Raw genomic sequence first — 16,164 nt, 5'->3', positions numbered from 1 at the left:
CGACACTATACATAGAAAATTCTTGGCAATGAGTCTGCTGCTAGCCAAAAGGCAAGTGGCCTGTAGGTGGGGGAGGGGACGGGCCCCCAAATTCAAAACTTGGCTCTCAGTCATGTCCACTTGGAGGGACCAACTGCAAGCATATGCTGAGCTCCTTCCACTCAAGTTACGACCAAAAGACATCTGGAGCCCGTTGACGACCTATCTAGTCCGCCAGGAGGCAGAGGAGGAGGAGGGAATGGGAAACAATACTGGTACTGATAGGGGAATATCCGCAGATACTAACCAAAGCGGAGGTCGCTAAGTTACATATGAGCTGGAAGATGTGCCAAATACCCACTCCACATACCCCGCCTTCCCACTTGTACCTTGCAGTATGTGGTTCAAAGAGATGATCGACACTGTGGATTCCCCTTAATAACAGCATGTCATTATGGAATGTTATATTATTCTCTGATGCTCTAATGTTATGTATGTACTCCTCAAAGCACAGCCTAAGAAGTATTGACTTTCTAGAGATGTAGCGCAAATACCACCACTGCTTTACTTGCCATTACCTGCCGCACTGTAAATGATGTTATGAATGGGGAGAGAGGGAGGGGATTTCAGTTCTGGTTTGATCTTATTTACTGTATTGTGTGTTTATGATACGGGAAGGTACCGTCCAAATGCTTGCCAATACTGCACAGTATCAGTTGATTTCATTGTACTGATGTACTGTACTTAAACACAATAAAGGTTTTTGAAAAAAAAAAAAGTATTGCTCCAGTTCCTGATTTGCCCGCTCAGTTTGACCATCCGTTTCCGGATGGTAACTGGTGTAAAAACGTGTGTCAATTCCCAAGTTGTGCATGAAACCCTTACAGAATCTCGAGACAAACTGGGAACCCCTGTCTGAAATGATTTTCTGTGGCACGCCATGAGCCCTAATGATATGGTTATTAAACAGCTGGGCTAACTGAAAGGCAGTGGGAACTCCTTTAAATGGGACAAAGTGACTCATTTTAGAAAATGAATCCACTAGAACTAAAATTGTGTTAAACCCTTGACTGCTTGGAAGGTCTACTATTAAATCCAAGGTCACTGTGTGCCACGGATGGGGAGCATTAGGCAAGGGTTGCAAGTATCCCTGAGGGGCCTGTCTACTGGGTTTCCCTTTGATACACAGCTCACATGTCGTCACATACTGTCTCACCTGAGCAGCCATGTTGGGCCACCATAAATTTCTTTTCAATAAATTCAAGGTCTTTTTTATGCCCTCATGACCAGCCAACTGATCATCATGACAATTCTTTAGAGCCTGTTCCAGTAGACTCGGAGTTGGCAGATACAATGCATCATTATGGTAAGGAACACATTCTTGAATATTTCTTTTCTGATCCGCTTTTGCCCATTCCTCAAGTTCTTGTTAGGAAGTCGACTCCTGAATCGGCCCTAGGAATTCTTCCAAATGTGTAATCCCCACAATTTTGTTGAGCGGTATAATTGGGTCTAGTGGAGACATTTTCAAATCTTCAGGTGCATCCAGTCGGGATAAGGCATCCGCCTTTTTATTTTGATTCCTAGGCTTGTAAGTGATCATGAAGTTGAACTCTGAAAAATATAGCGACAACCTCAGCTGACGAGGAGTGAGCGTTTTAGCGGATTTTAAAAACTGAAGATTACGAGGATCTGTGAACTCGGTCACACAATGCTTGGCTCTCAACAAGTAATTTCTCCAATCCTGGAAGGCTTCCTTCACCGCTAACAACTCTTTATCAGTTATTGAATAATTCAACTCTGGATCGGATAACTTCCGGGATCGGTAAGAAACTGGATGTAATTGCCTTGTTTACTTGTTTCTCTGTGAAAGTATGCCACCCGTAGCAAAGTTAGATGCATCTGTTTCAACAAAAAAGGCTTGTTCCGGGTCTGGATGCATCAAAATAGGGGCAGAAGTAAAAGCTTTTTTCAAAAACTGAAAGGCTGACTCTGCTTCCTCAGACCACAAAAACTTTCTTCCCTTCTTTAATAATAATAATAATTCTTTATTCGGTTAATCACAAAGAGAAACCATAAAAGAAGCAATCAACATAAGAAATTCGTACATACATAGATTAAAAGAGAGGACCATTTCATTAAAACATTTGTGCAGTTAGGCAAAAAGGGAAAAAAAGTAATTTTGTTTCAGGGAGTCTTCAATCATTAAAAACATTTTTCTTTTTCTTTTTCCCTAGTGCAGTTTGCTAAAGGTTTTTTCTGTGGTTCAAAATGCATTTTAAAAAGTTTAAGACCAGGTAGCAGACTTCTTCCGACTCTAAGGTTTGCAGTCTTAAAAAGGCTGGTCGACATTGTCTGAGGCCCCATCGCCTGCATAGCGGAAGTATCCAATATTTTCTGTGGGGATGATAAAATTTACAGAATAAGATGACGTGGATATTGGATTGGGTTGACTTCGCGTCACAGGGACACGGAGGCAGGTTTGGGTCCCAGGCCTTGTTTAAGGGAAAGGCGACCAGTCTATAAAAGAGGTTCAGTCTGAGCCTGGTAAGCTACATCCTCTCGTATGTTTTAGTATCGAGAGTAAGATACGGTTGAATGCCAAACGTTTGCTGGACTGTGTTTGCGTGAACCACTGAAGGTTTAGCTGACTCGGTTGACAGTCTTAGTGTTTCCAAGTGCCGTAGTGCAAGTTCCTTGAGTTCCTTTTTTGGGAGAGCTACCAATGATTCAGGATGGAGGTAGTACTTTTCAAGGCCAAGGTCGGGAAAAAAGTTTCTAACGTAGCTAAGCCACTTTATTCTGTAGGCGTAGTCAAGTGACATTATGTCGGCCACTATCGACTGTGATAGTGTGTTAGCTTCCGACGTCCAAATACGCCTCCACAAAAGCAATGGCTGGATTTTAAGGAGATCCTGCAAGTAGGGAATTCCCAATTCCATGTGGGAGGCGTAGTTTGATGAGCCTTTTGGGGTGGCAAGAAGAAATCTTACAAATCGGTTTTCGATTATTTGGAGGGCTCCAACGTCTGTGTGGCCCCAGGCCCCTGCTCCATAGAGAGCTATCGCCGGGCACTTGGCATTATAGATTCTTAGCAGTTCTACTGGGCGCCTCCTTCCCAGTTTCCGAGAAAAGGTCTGCAGGGCTGCTATTGAGCGCTTAAAAATGTGGCATCTCGCTTCAACTGCTGGTTTCCATGTTAGATTATCGTCAATCACAATCCCGAGGTATGGATATTGTGTGGCGATCTCCAAAGGTTGACTATCGAGGAAGATGGTTTTTTTGCCTTTCTTCGCCCTCCCCGTGATCATGACAAAGGTTTTTTTTACGTTAACCTTTAAGTCCAGGGAATTCATAAAGGTGGTATATCTATTTAGAGAGTACTGAAGTTCACGCGGGGTTCGGGCCAGGATGACGGCATCATCCGCGTAGAGGAGCGCTGGAATCAGTCTCTGTTTCATTTTTGGGAGGTCCTGGGCCCCCCTCAGCATCGCCTCCTCCAAGCCGTTTGTGTAGAGCGAGAAGAGAAAGGGGGCTAGGACGCAGCCCTGCCTAACTCCTCGCTCCACCCCAAATGATGCCGTCAACTCGCCGTTCTTTCCGAACCGGACTCTGGCCGAGGCCCCGGAATACAGCTCTCTAAGAAGGTCCAGCAATGAGGGGTCCACATTCATCTCACTTAGGACTGTCCATAGTTTGGAATGTGCAACGCAGTCGAAAGCGGCAGACAGGTCTACATAGACCATGTATACCGTCGATTTCTTTGCGTGCATGTATTTGGCCATTATGAGGCTGAGATTAAGTGCCTGCTCGACTGTCCCAAGGCCTTCTCTAAAGCCGAATTGTAAATCCGAGATAATGGACTTTTCCTCACTCCACAGTTGCAGTCTCTCCAGAATGACCCTTCCCACCACTTTACCAAGGGAGTCCAGAAGGGATATGGGACGATAGCATTTTGGGTCCTGTCGGTCCCCTTTCTTGAAGATGGGGACCATAATTGATCTGGTCCAGGAGTCCAAGATGCCCTCACTAGCTGCTGCTATACATACTCTTGTTAGGATAGGTGCCCAAAGCTCCTGGTTGAACTTAAAAAGGTCCACAGGCACGCCATCCGGGCCCGGGGCCTTTCCGGTTTTGCTTTTATCCAAGGCCACCAGGATTTCTGTGATGTCAAAAGATATTGGGATTGGGTATTGTACTTCATTGTGGTGGTGAGGTGGATGGTCTGTGATTACTTGGTTTTTAAAAATTTGTTCAAAGTGAGCTATCCAGGTTCCCTCATCTATAGCCACCTCTATCTTGGGAGAGTTGTTGTCCGAGAGGAAAGGGGATCTGATCGTTCTCCAGAAGTCCTTACTGTTTTTTGATAAAGAGCTCTTATCTAGGTCATTCCAGAGTTTCTCTTTCATTTGTTGTAATTTTAGTTTACGTTCCAGATTATATTTTCTTCTCAGAAGTTGGATATGGCCCGCATCCCTTGGTTTGTTATGGAGGGCGATTTTTAGGTCAGTTAGGGCTCTCGTACAGTTGTGATTAAACCAACCTTTCCTTTCCGTGTGTTTATTGCTTGTTTTCCCCGTAAGTAGTCTCTTGGCTAATTTCAAGATTTCTGCGAAGTTCAGGAGGACCTCGGAGTGGTTTAGAGCTGGGTCCAGGCAGTTAATAATATGTGGATATGCCTGGTTGACTAATTGTTTTGTGAATTTTTGTGGGTCGATCTTTTCCCATTTTATAGAATAGCCATTTTGTTTAGACAGTTGGAGACTATCTTGGGTAAGGGCAGCTGCGATGTCCGTGACCTTGGATCTATATTCCGATAGGTGAAGTTCGATCTTTAATGCGTAGTGGTCACTTAGTAGATTGTGTATTACTTGGTGATCTGTGACTTTTGCGGCAAGACTGTGGGACAGCAGGATGTAGTCCACTGTTGTCTGGTGGCCTCTGGCTACGTAGGTTGGATTAAACTGATTTTTCTCAGCCTTCGGAGAGTTGGAAATGAATAAGTCAAACTCTGAGAGAGTGTTATTCAAGGCGTTGCCGGATTTATTGTGGACGAAGTGAGCTAGTGGGGCATCATTATCGTCCACAAAGCCGCAAATTTTGGTGTCTGCCATTGGACACGGGTGTGTGTTAAAGTCACCTCCCCAGATGAAATGGATCGTTTTGGAATTAGTCTCCCCGTGTTGGGGGGATCTTAGTCTCTCCTGCATGTTATCGATGAAGGTGAGGAAGTCGTTTTCCGTTAGGTTGTTATAAAGGTTGACAAGGATGATGGTATCTTCGTTTACAAAGGAGAGGGAAAGTATCTGGCAGTTGGAGTCGGTGAAAAGGTTAGACACTTTTAGGTGGGAGAGAGTGTTAGCAATGTAAATTGTTAAACCTCCTTTGGGTCTGCCTATTGGGCTTTGAGTAGCGGGTGAAAAATAGGTTTTATACCCTAATAAATGTAACTCTGAAGTTGCCCAGGTTTCTTGGAGGCAGATTATTTTGCCTTGCTCTAGGAAATTGACTGCCACAGGATCATTGATCTTGGTTCGGAGACCCGCCACATTCCAAAATAGTAAAGGTATTATATGTGGGTTCTCTTTCGGGGCAGAGGTTGGTGAAGTTATAACAGAGTTGTTACTTTGGGAGGAGGAGTGTATCGAGTTTGGGGTAGTTTGTTCTAAATCCCTTAATGGTCAATCCACCATTTCTAGGGGACTGTATCTGTTTGTTGTTGGGATGTTAAACCAGGGATCCCATCTAGGTGGAGCTCTGCGGATCCTCCTCTGTTGTTGGTATCCCCATTCTCCGTGATTTTCTCCCTGCTGGCGTTGATTGACTAATTGCCAAGGGTTTTCCTGTTCTCTAAAGCGAGAGGTGCCATATTGTCTGTTGTCTGGGAAACTTAATTGGCGCTGGGATGGCTCGACCCAGGGGAAGGCGGGGTCCTCAAAGAAAATGCTATTTGAGGTTTGAATGGAGGGGTAGAAGAATGAGAGGGGTTTGATTCTTATGCTACCCTTTGGATTTGGGTGTTCCCAAGAGGTGATATAGTCTACCACCCATGGATCCTCGAAGGTGATGATGATACAGTCCCCTGGGTATTGTTTGCTACCTTTCCCCACCCACGGAGTCCTAAAAAGTGAGGAGATCCTGCCATGGCAGTTTGGCGGCATGGGGCGATTTGCCTGCAGCCAATGATGAACTTTGTTTTTTAGGGACCATGGCGGTTCCGCCGTATTAGGGGGTAGTTCGATTACTCCAATCATGACTGCTACATAGGGAGTGGCCTCAGGAGGAAGCTCCGTATGTAGTCTGGCTTCTCCAGTCTCTTTTAGGGTATTTTTTTGGGCTGGTTGAGAAGAGGAGTTGTGTACCGGGGTTTTAAGGGGAGCAGTTTTTCTGGGGGCTGGTTGTGGCCGAGTGGTTGTGGGTGGTTGCGTTTTGGTTTGTTTTGATATAGTCGGACCTGCAGTGGTAGGATTTGGTGTGCTTTGGGTCAGGGTAGCTGGAGGTATTGGAATGGGGGGAGGAACAGTGGGTGGTGCTATCTGTGGTGTAGTTGTGCGAGGGATAGAAGGTTTTGTGTTGCTGCTCAAAGAATTAGAGGGAGCGTTGTGAGAAGAATTTGCGTTCCCTTTCTTCTTTAGGGGGGGCCCCTGGGAGTGTTGTGGAGACAGGATGAGCTTCGAAATCTGTATTTCTATCTTAGTTAGCTTTAGTTCTACAGGTCACAGTAGTTGTTTAAAGATTTCTGTTATCTTGTCTAAGAGTATAGAGTTATCCTGGTCTTCCGGGGCCTTTATGTGTGGTTGCGATGGCGAATCCAACAGAATAGGTATGGATCCTTCCTGTTGGTCTTGATGAACTATTACTGTCGTAAGGGCTTGCTGTGGTTGTAGGGGAATTAGTGGCGAAGTTAATGGAATCTGAGGAATAATCGGGGGAGGAGCGGTTTTGGCTAGTATAAGATTATTTTGGGGAAACTTGTTTTTACTAATCGCTCCTTCTCTCCTTCCTCTTGCTTGCATGTCATCCAGGGGGGATATCTGGGTAGGGGATTGAGGTGGTAACTCTGGGGTTTTTTCTAATTCTGAGGCTAACGGGGAGTCTGCAAGATCAGATACGGATAAGTTTACGTTGTTTGGAAGGCTGCGTCTGCCTTCATTCGCGATACCTGACACTTTTTTATTTACAGTCGGGGCGGGAGTTTTGGCTTCTGCGAGATTGCCCAGGGAAGATCGCTTAGCAAATTCTAGATCCAGTGAAACTCTTTTTTCCATAAGGGTGATACTTTGGTCAATGAGTGAATTTGCTTTTGCCAGGAAATCGTCCATGGGTCCCAGTAACTTCCTGGCACTCCCTGGAGCGGGGGTTTTTTGTTTAGACCCTCTTGTGGCTACCATCTTGTAATACTATGGAATGATGATGTAATAGGTGGTAGTTTCCGTGGTTTGTAAGAATATGGCTTAAATGGCGATTGTAATGAAGGGTAGGAGAAATACCTTACAGTAGATAGGGCTCTGGCCAATCTCCCGGTCTCGCCGGGCCTCGAACGGCCTCAAACGGCCCGCTCTTTGCCCGGTCTTCGCCCCGGTCTATGCCCCGCGCGCGTCCCGCGATGCGCGTTGCTGGGGTCGCTTTTACGTTGTGCTTGATTGTAGGGGCGTGGCACTGGGAGGGGGCGCGGCTCACGCGGGAAGAGGACCAGCTGGAGCTGTTGTATGCTGGTCCTCGCAGTCCCGGGGCCGGCGCCTCACCCTCCTCTGCGGCCACGAGGTCTCCTAGGGCTTCCCAGCAGATCAGCAGCACTGGCAGGCGTTGGTAGGCTACTCCTGTAGCAGAGAAGAGTCTTAAGAGGCTTGTCAGGAACGCAGTCAAATTACGAGTGGCACCCGCGAAGCGGGTGCCGGGAGAAGTTATCGCGCTGTGCTGGGGGGCGTGGCACTGGGAGGGGGCGCGGCTCACGCGGGAAGAGGACCAGCTGGAGCTGTTGTATGCTGGTCCTCGCAGTCCCGGGGCCGGCGCCTCACCCTCCTCTGCGGCCACGAGGTCTCCTAGGGCTTCCCAGCAGATCAGCAGCACTGGCAGGCGTTGGTAGGCTACTCCTGTAGCAGAGAAGAGTCTTAAGAGGCTTGTCAGGAACGCAGTCAAATTACGAGTAGTCATTAACTAGGGCGGCTGGTGTGTTTTACTCCTCTAAGATCCCTTCTTTAACAATTGAGTGACAGGACTTACTTTGGCAGAGAAGTTGGGAATGAAACGTCTATAAAAATTTGCAAATCCCCAAAAACTCTGAATCTCTTTGACGTTTTTAGGGGTGGGCCAATCTTTAATGACCTCCACCTTTCTTGGATCCATTGCAACTCCTTATTCGGACAAAACAAATCCCAAGAACTCCACCTTCTTATCATGGAAGGAACATTTTTCTAATTTTACATAGAGATAGTTTTCAGAAGTTTGTGTAAAATGGCGCTGACATGAAGTACATGATCTTCCTCATTTTCCGAGAATGTTAGGATGTCGTCTAAATAGACTACAGCCACCCTATCCAAGAATTCGCGTAGGACGTCATTCACCAGATGTTGAAAAGCTGCTGGTGCGTTGCACAATCCGTACGGCATGACTTGGTACTCAAAGAGACCATACTTGGTCCGAAAGGCTGTCTTCCATTCATCTCCTTCGGCAACTTGCACCAAATGATAGGCCCCTCCTAAATTCAGTTTTTTGTACACTTTAGCACCCTTAACTTGGTCTAACAATTGTGAGATCAATGGGAGGGGATACGAGTTCTTGACTGTCATTTGATTAAGAGCGCAATAGTCAATACAAGAGCGTAGACTACCATCCTTCTTCGGGATGAAAAACAAAGGCGAAGAAGCTGGAGACTGGGAGGGGCGGATAAACCCATTTTTTAGGTATTCATCCAAATAAGTCTTGAGATATTGATTTTCCGCCTCAGTAAGTGCATAAATCCAACTACAGGGAAGTATTGCTCCTGGTTCCAATTCGATGTTACAATTGTAATCACGATGGGGTGGCAATTTTTCTGCATTTTTTTGTCAAAGACACTAATTAAATCCTGATATTCTTCTGGGACCTCAGTTAAGTTCATTACACAGATTTGATTTGAAATTTGAGCCAATTCGGTAGCTGGAGAACCTTTTTGAGAGACCCTTTTGTCATGAAAACAATTTCTGAAACAATATTCCGATGTCATCTCAACAGTGCGAGTTTCCCAATTAATCTTAGGGTTGTGCTCTGTTAACCAGGGCAAACCCGAAATCAACTGAAATTGAGGAGCATCAATTAAGTTGAACCTGAAAAATTCACGATGACCTTGCAGCCCGGTTAATTCTATAGTTTCAGTTTCTTCAGTGATAGGACCTGAAGTATGATTTGACCCATCAACTGCTCTAACAATTTCCAAATGCTTTTTTTGATAGCCTGAATTCCTCTTTCTCTCGCGTACTTCAAATCACAGAAGTTGCCCGTAGCTCCTGAGTCGATCATGACCGAAACACCCTGAATTTCTGTGGATCCAAATTTAGCAGATAGAGAGACTGTGAGATGTGGAGCTGCTGACTGCAGTGTGTTAGCAACTTGTTGGGCTTCTGGAGTTGTCTCTTTTTCTGATCCCACCAGGGCAACCCCTTCTACTGATGGGATTTGTCTTTCAACCCAAGATTCGACTTAGGCTTCCTTGTACAGTCTTTTAGGAAATGCCCATGAAGCTCCATAGTACATGTATAAGTTCTTTGCTCTTCTTTTTTCACTTTCCTCCTTAGTCAACGGACCTTTTATTGAACCAATCTGCATTGGTTCTTCTCCAGAGATCGAGTCGGTTTTACTGACTTCTGGCTTAGCTCTGTCATAACGTGGTACAAAGGAACGAAACTCCTTCTTTCTTTCTGATTTCCTTTCGAATAAGCGATGATCTATTTGCAGCACTAAATCAATAAGCTCAGAGACATCTTGTGGTCGATTCGGAATTTGAGCCAGGGCATCCTTTAGCTCATCTTTCAGGCCTCGATAAAAGATGGCTGATCTTTTACACTCTGGCCATGCAGTTTCTACAATTAACTTATTGAACTGTGCAATATATGCCACAAGGTCACGGTTTCCTTGTTTTAAATCTAACAATTCATTGTCAATAGCTTGATTAGCAGCCCTTCTATCAAAAATTCTCAAAAATTATTTTTTGAATAATTCAAAATCGTACAACACTGGATCATTTAGTGAAATCAAGGGCAAAGACCAGGCAGCAGCATCACCACTCAGATAAGACAGCACAAAGGCAACTTTAGTCTGATCTTCAGCAAATATGACAGATCTACATAAAACATGCAAAGATCACTGTGTGAGGAATACCTGTGCTTTATGAGGATCCCCTGTGTATCTTTCTGGATTAGCCAAGGGAACAATTGGGGAGACAGAATGAATAACCCCAGTGGCTACTTCAGAATCAGTCTTTTTGCTAATTCCCTGACCAGGGAGCGGAGAGGAACCTGCAACTAATTGATCCATCCTTTGTCTAATTATATGTGTTTCTTGTTAAGATCTTTTAACTTCTGCCCTTAAATGTTTATTTTCCTCAACAGTTTGAGTTAACTGGATCCGTAAACTCTCTAATATTCCTGCCAATGTTTTAATATCGAACCCTTCCGCCATCCTCGACTCAGGTGGAAAGCACAGCACTTCAATCTGTCAGAAGTCCAAACTACTTCCACAGGAGTCGACGATGGTCCCAACGCCCCGTCACCAGTACCACACCAGCAAGATAATTCCTGGTGATGGCAATAGCACTGGGGAAAGGGGAAGTGGATAAAAAGAGAGACTGCCTTGGAAGATGTGTTAGCTGGACACCTCCTGCGCCTCAGCTTCTCAGCATGGGACTATTATACAGCATCTGCATGGGAAGAAACAGAATCATGCAACAACATTCAACCAATTCCTACTATATGTGTATTATGAATATTGCTAACATTACACTTCCATACCCCACTGTCCAAAGGCAATTGCTTCTCTCTATTTGAAGAAGTATTCCTTTTGTAAGTATCTTGGAATGTCTCTAATGTAGTTTAATCTATTCACAATTCAGTCTCTGTAGACATATTGAACTGGCCTTAGAGTCACAAGAAACCCTCTGAGAGTTCCAACAAAAATATGCAAAATAAATCCTACTAAACGTTTTTTGGCACAAGTATCTTGGCGGTGCGCAACACGGTACCTTATCTTCCAGCTGAATCCTCCAGAAAGCAGGCTTACCGAATAGTGTCTTCTACTTTCTTTACCTTCTAGCTGTAAGGCACCTTAAAACAAAAACTAATTAGAGCACTCTAGTCATGAATTTCAGGAGGAAAAGGATGTTACGCGCCTAACCGGGGAAAAGCCATGCAGCTCGTTCATAGGCGCGTTACACTAAATAAATTCAGTCTTTTGATGCGCATGCGATAATTCTCGGCTGAAACGCAGCTGCTCTAGAAATTAAACGAATTACTTCGGAATTGCTCCTCCGGTAACCAAAAACGAAATGCTCTCCTCAGCGTCTAGCTAATTCTCTTAGAAGACAATTCAGACTTGCGAAGCCGCTTGCCTCACGCCACAGTTGAAGTGCGCTGTTTTTTCCTGTTCACGTGCATTTGATTTCTCTTGGCTTCGCGCGCTGACAAACACTAGAGCGCTGACCCAGGATTGTCTTGCTAGATTCACTGACTGTCTCTGACGCCATTTGTAAATTCTTCACAACGCTGATTAACAGACTTCTGTTTGAAGCATGTTGCCTTTTCCAGTGAGGGTATTTATTTGATGCTTGAAAACACTTACTAGCCTTTCTGTCAATCCCACACATACTGGCACTCACAACCGCGGACCTGACAGTCTCTCAATGTATCTATGAGATCCTATGGTAAGTATTCTACCGTCATCATGGGGAAAAATAAAATGCATAACTTCTTGTTTGCCAGTTTGAAGGCAATGTAGTCATCGTTCATCTGAAGCTCAATACCCTTTGGTGTGCAATAGATGGTGCAATTTAACTTGCACAGCAAATCACTTCCTAACAAGGACACCGGACTAGAATTACAAACCACAAATTGATGATTATCTTCAAATGCCAAGTGTACAGTATTTATTCTCCCTCCTGAACCGCCATGAGACTGATCTGAGCAGTACCCAGTAGATGTGTCAAATATGGGGAACTGTTGGTACGGGCCAATATGATGGAGCATATTCTGAATCCCATTAGTATCTCCGTTTTGATTGAATCTGAAGCTATATACAGCTTGCTGTGGCATCGGGGTTGCGATACTTGCGTCATCAGCTCTTGGGAACCAGCCACATTTTGGAATCTCAATCTGGGTACATTCTAGGTTTGCACAATATTACTCTGGGGTTGATTAAACCCTCCATTCTGTTCTTGATTTGCGGGAATAAAGCATCACTTGCGCTTCCAATTCCCCAACTTGTTACAAAATGACACGGATTTGACTTCTTTACAGTGACAGCAGCAACTCCAGTATTGAGATCTATAGGAAAAAATCTTCTCCTTCCTTGTCCCTGTAATCCTCCACCTTGTTGCATCGGAGCGCCAGACTGGTAAACTCCCTACATAGGAGCAGTATTTCCCACATAAGGGTTCTAGGGTGTCCATCCCACTACACTGTTTGAACACCTGCTATAACCTTTCATAAAATGCATGAATCGTCTACTTAGGTTCTTGAGTCGAACTATCAATCTTTACCCAATCAATATCTAGCGGTGGCACTTTGGCTTTCAACCAAGTAATCACCTGCTCATATTTCTTCCTCACTATAGGTGACAGACCATGTGTCACTGGATCTCTCTCAGGCTCACCTTCGGGCCATTCTGTAGCTATTTTACATGCTTACCACAAATCACTGGGGACAAAAATCTCAAACCACATATTCAAATCGATCCACAACACCTTCGAGATTTTCCCAAATCGATCACCCTGTTTGTACCACTCTACAGGCTTCTCTCTCAACCTCGGGCAATCATTGGTAAAAGCGGTAAGGTCACCTCTACCCCAAGGTATATGCACATAACCTCCACTTGATATTTCCCGCAAGGGGAAAGCCTTGACACCCATCCCATTTCTCCCAAAGGAGGAGGTTCTCCCGTTGTTCTTTTGGAACCCTTTCTTTGTGACCATCTTTTTTCCCTTTTGTCCAATGTACTCCAAATCGAAATGTGTAGGATTAGTTCTCGAATTTGAATCTTCAATCTTGGTAATCTCAGATTATCTATGAACTGGTACCTAAATGCAAGTCTATGATTTTTCTGTTACACCTTTGTTCGATCAACATCATATCCCTGAGCAAATTCAGATAATTTTTCATGAGCCTGTCTCACTCTCCTACTGGCATCTTTACTCATGAACAACAATTCATTCTGTTAGTAGATATCTATTCGATTAAGCTCTCAGCTCCCACTTCTCATTTCATCCAACTCAGTTTTTAATTTAACCCCATCTATCAAATCTACCTTTACAGCCGATTTTATAGTTCAATTGCTCACCCATGCACATTGATTTTTATTTGAATTATTACTATTATGATCCTTTAAACATTGTTCTAAATCTTGAACATCAAATAGATGTTAATTCTCAGAAGTCTTTTTTTTGTATTGCTGTCTTGGGGTGTACTCTTACTTACTATTACGTATATTCAGGAGAGTTTCCCATACAGGTGAATCCATACCTGCAAACCCAGGAAAATACCTTATATATTTGAATCCATTCTGTACTACAGAAGGATCTGCACTTGCTGCACATGATGAGCTCCCATTCATTACCACCAACGGGACATTTTGCATTCTATGATTATCTGCTCTTCTTTCTGATATTTTTACCTATGTAGAAGCAAGCACTCTCTGACTTTCATTCCCAGCAGGACTAGGATCGTTCATAGGAACTATAGGACCAATAGTAACCAGTATTGTAAGAGCATCCTGAATTTCCAAAGCCAAATTGATGTTACAATTTCCTGAAGAGCCTGGGACACACGCTCATATATTTCCTCCTGCTATAGTCTGTGTTGTGCCAGTTGATATAACCCTGACAACACCAAGTCTAGAAGCAACCGGTGCTGCAGTACTTCCAGAACTACCCATACCAGTCATATTTTTACTCGCATTCTTGACTTTATTTATGGTCTCATAATAATAACAGTGTCAATGTATACTTCTTGCCTTTCAAAACTTAATAAAGAAAGTTTGAGGAAAATATATGTGATACAAGTGTATATATGTATAAAAAATCAATATATAACACTTGAAAAAAAGAAAAGAAAAAATGTAAGAAGTACAACACTGTTCAAAAATTATCTACATGTTTTATTTAATATTAAAAATGTTCTAAAATATTGTTTAAATGTAACAGTTACAATGTTTTTCTTATTTAGACAAATATATACAATTAAAAATGCATATATATTTACTTTAAATATAAGTTAAAAAATATAAATAAAGATTACAAAATGTGTTTTCACTCCATTTTGGGAAAGCTGTTGGACACTAAGGGGCTTACATATACTATTTCTATTCCAATCCAAACCATTTTGGGGAATGTGCTGGGCAGTAACGGGGTTACATTTAGTATTCCTACTCCAATCTAAACCATTTGGGGACGGTGTTGGGCACTAAAGGAATTATATTCACTATTCTTACTCCAGTCTAAACCACTTTGGGGAAGGTGTTGGACACTGAAGTGGTTATATTTACTATTTCCACTCCAATCGAAAGCATTTTGGGAAATGTGTTGGACAGTAAAGGGGTTACATTTACTATTCCCAGTCCAATCTAAAGGATTTTGGGGAAGGTGTTTAACACTAAAGTGGTTACATTTACTATTCCACTCGATTCTAAAGCATTTTGAGGAAGGTTTTGGACACTGAAGGTGTTACATTTAATATCCCCACTCCAATCTAAACCGTTTTTGAGAAGTGTTGGACAATGAAGGGGTTACATTTAGAGTTGGCTCCAATCTAAACCATTTTGGGAAAGGTGTGGGAGAGCAAAGGGGTTACACTTACCATTTGCACTCCAAACTAAACCATTTATTGGAAGGTGTGTGTAATAAAATTAACTGTACAAATGATCTAAAGAAATAATTATTTTCAATTGATAACAATAAATAAATTATACATTATATTCAATATTATTACTACAAAATTATGAAATAGTACAAGTACTAGATAAAATCACAAGTTAAAAGTAAGTAAACAAATTACAAAATTACATACATTATTTTTGAATGATATATTTAATACCACGTATTAATTATAATACATATATAACATATAATCATTTAAATATTTAAATTATCTTTACAATTACCTAATTTATCATGTGTTTCCTCCAAATAAAATGTGAAAAAATTATATTTAAGAAATAAATACAAAATAATTATAAATCTCAACGGTATTCTTCATTTTTAAACACACATGTATTTCATTACAAAATAGATGCAAAATCTAAAGCTTAAGCACATACAAAAATTAAAATACATTAAAAAAAAATTATTTTTTATATTTGCTTATTTTATACAAAAAATAATTAATACAAAACTTTAATTATTATTTATGCCTAAACTAAAACCATAAAACTATTTATTGTGATTACATTTGAATAAACAATAGACAGATATTTGAATTATACACACAAGTGTACATGTCTTAAAACGAGTTGCAGATCATTTACTTGAATGTTACATTTTAATATAAATATTGAAGAATTAAAAAATTAAATTACAAAATAATTTACTTTAAAAAAAATAGTTCAGCTATTTTATAAGTTAGAAAAATATTCAATCATTTTTAATGTATTAAATAAAATGTCATGCACATGCAACTGAATATTCAAATATGTTATTCATCTCCACCCTTTCCCCCTAAAAACTAGGCATCCAGCACCTATGAAATAATGGCATATACATTCATTAAAAGTAATATTCAAATTTAAAATAAAATATTTATTTAACTTTTGCAGGTACTAAAAGAAATTACAAGACATACTAATGCAAAAATTAACATACAAATAAAATAAAGCATTATGAAAACACGTATAAATCAAATTAACCAATAAAAACTACATAATATACAAGAATAATTTTTAAAACAATATTTTTTGCAACAATTTTAAAAACAACACTTAAATCTATATTCCTGTTGTCGATATTCT

The sequence above is a fragment of the Lissotriton vulgaris genome, chromosome 6, assembly GCF_964263255.1.
Source record: "Lissotriton vulgaris chromosome 6, aLisVul1.2, whole genome shotgun sequence".
Lineage (NCBI taxonomy): Eukaryota > Metazoa > Chordata > Amphibia > Caudata > Salamandridae > Lissotriton > Lissotriton vulgaris.
Note: the sequence above shows the minus strand (reverse complement) of the source record.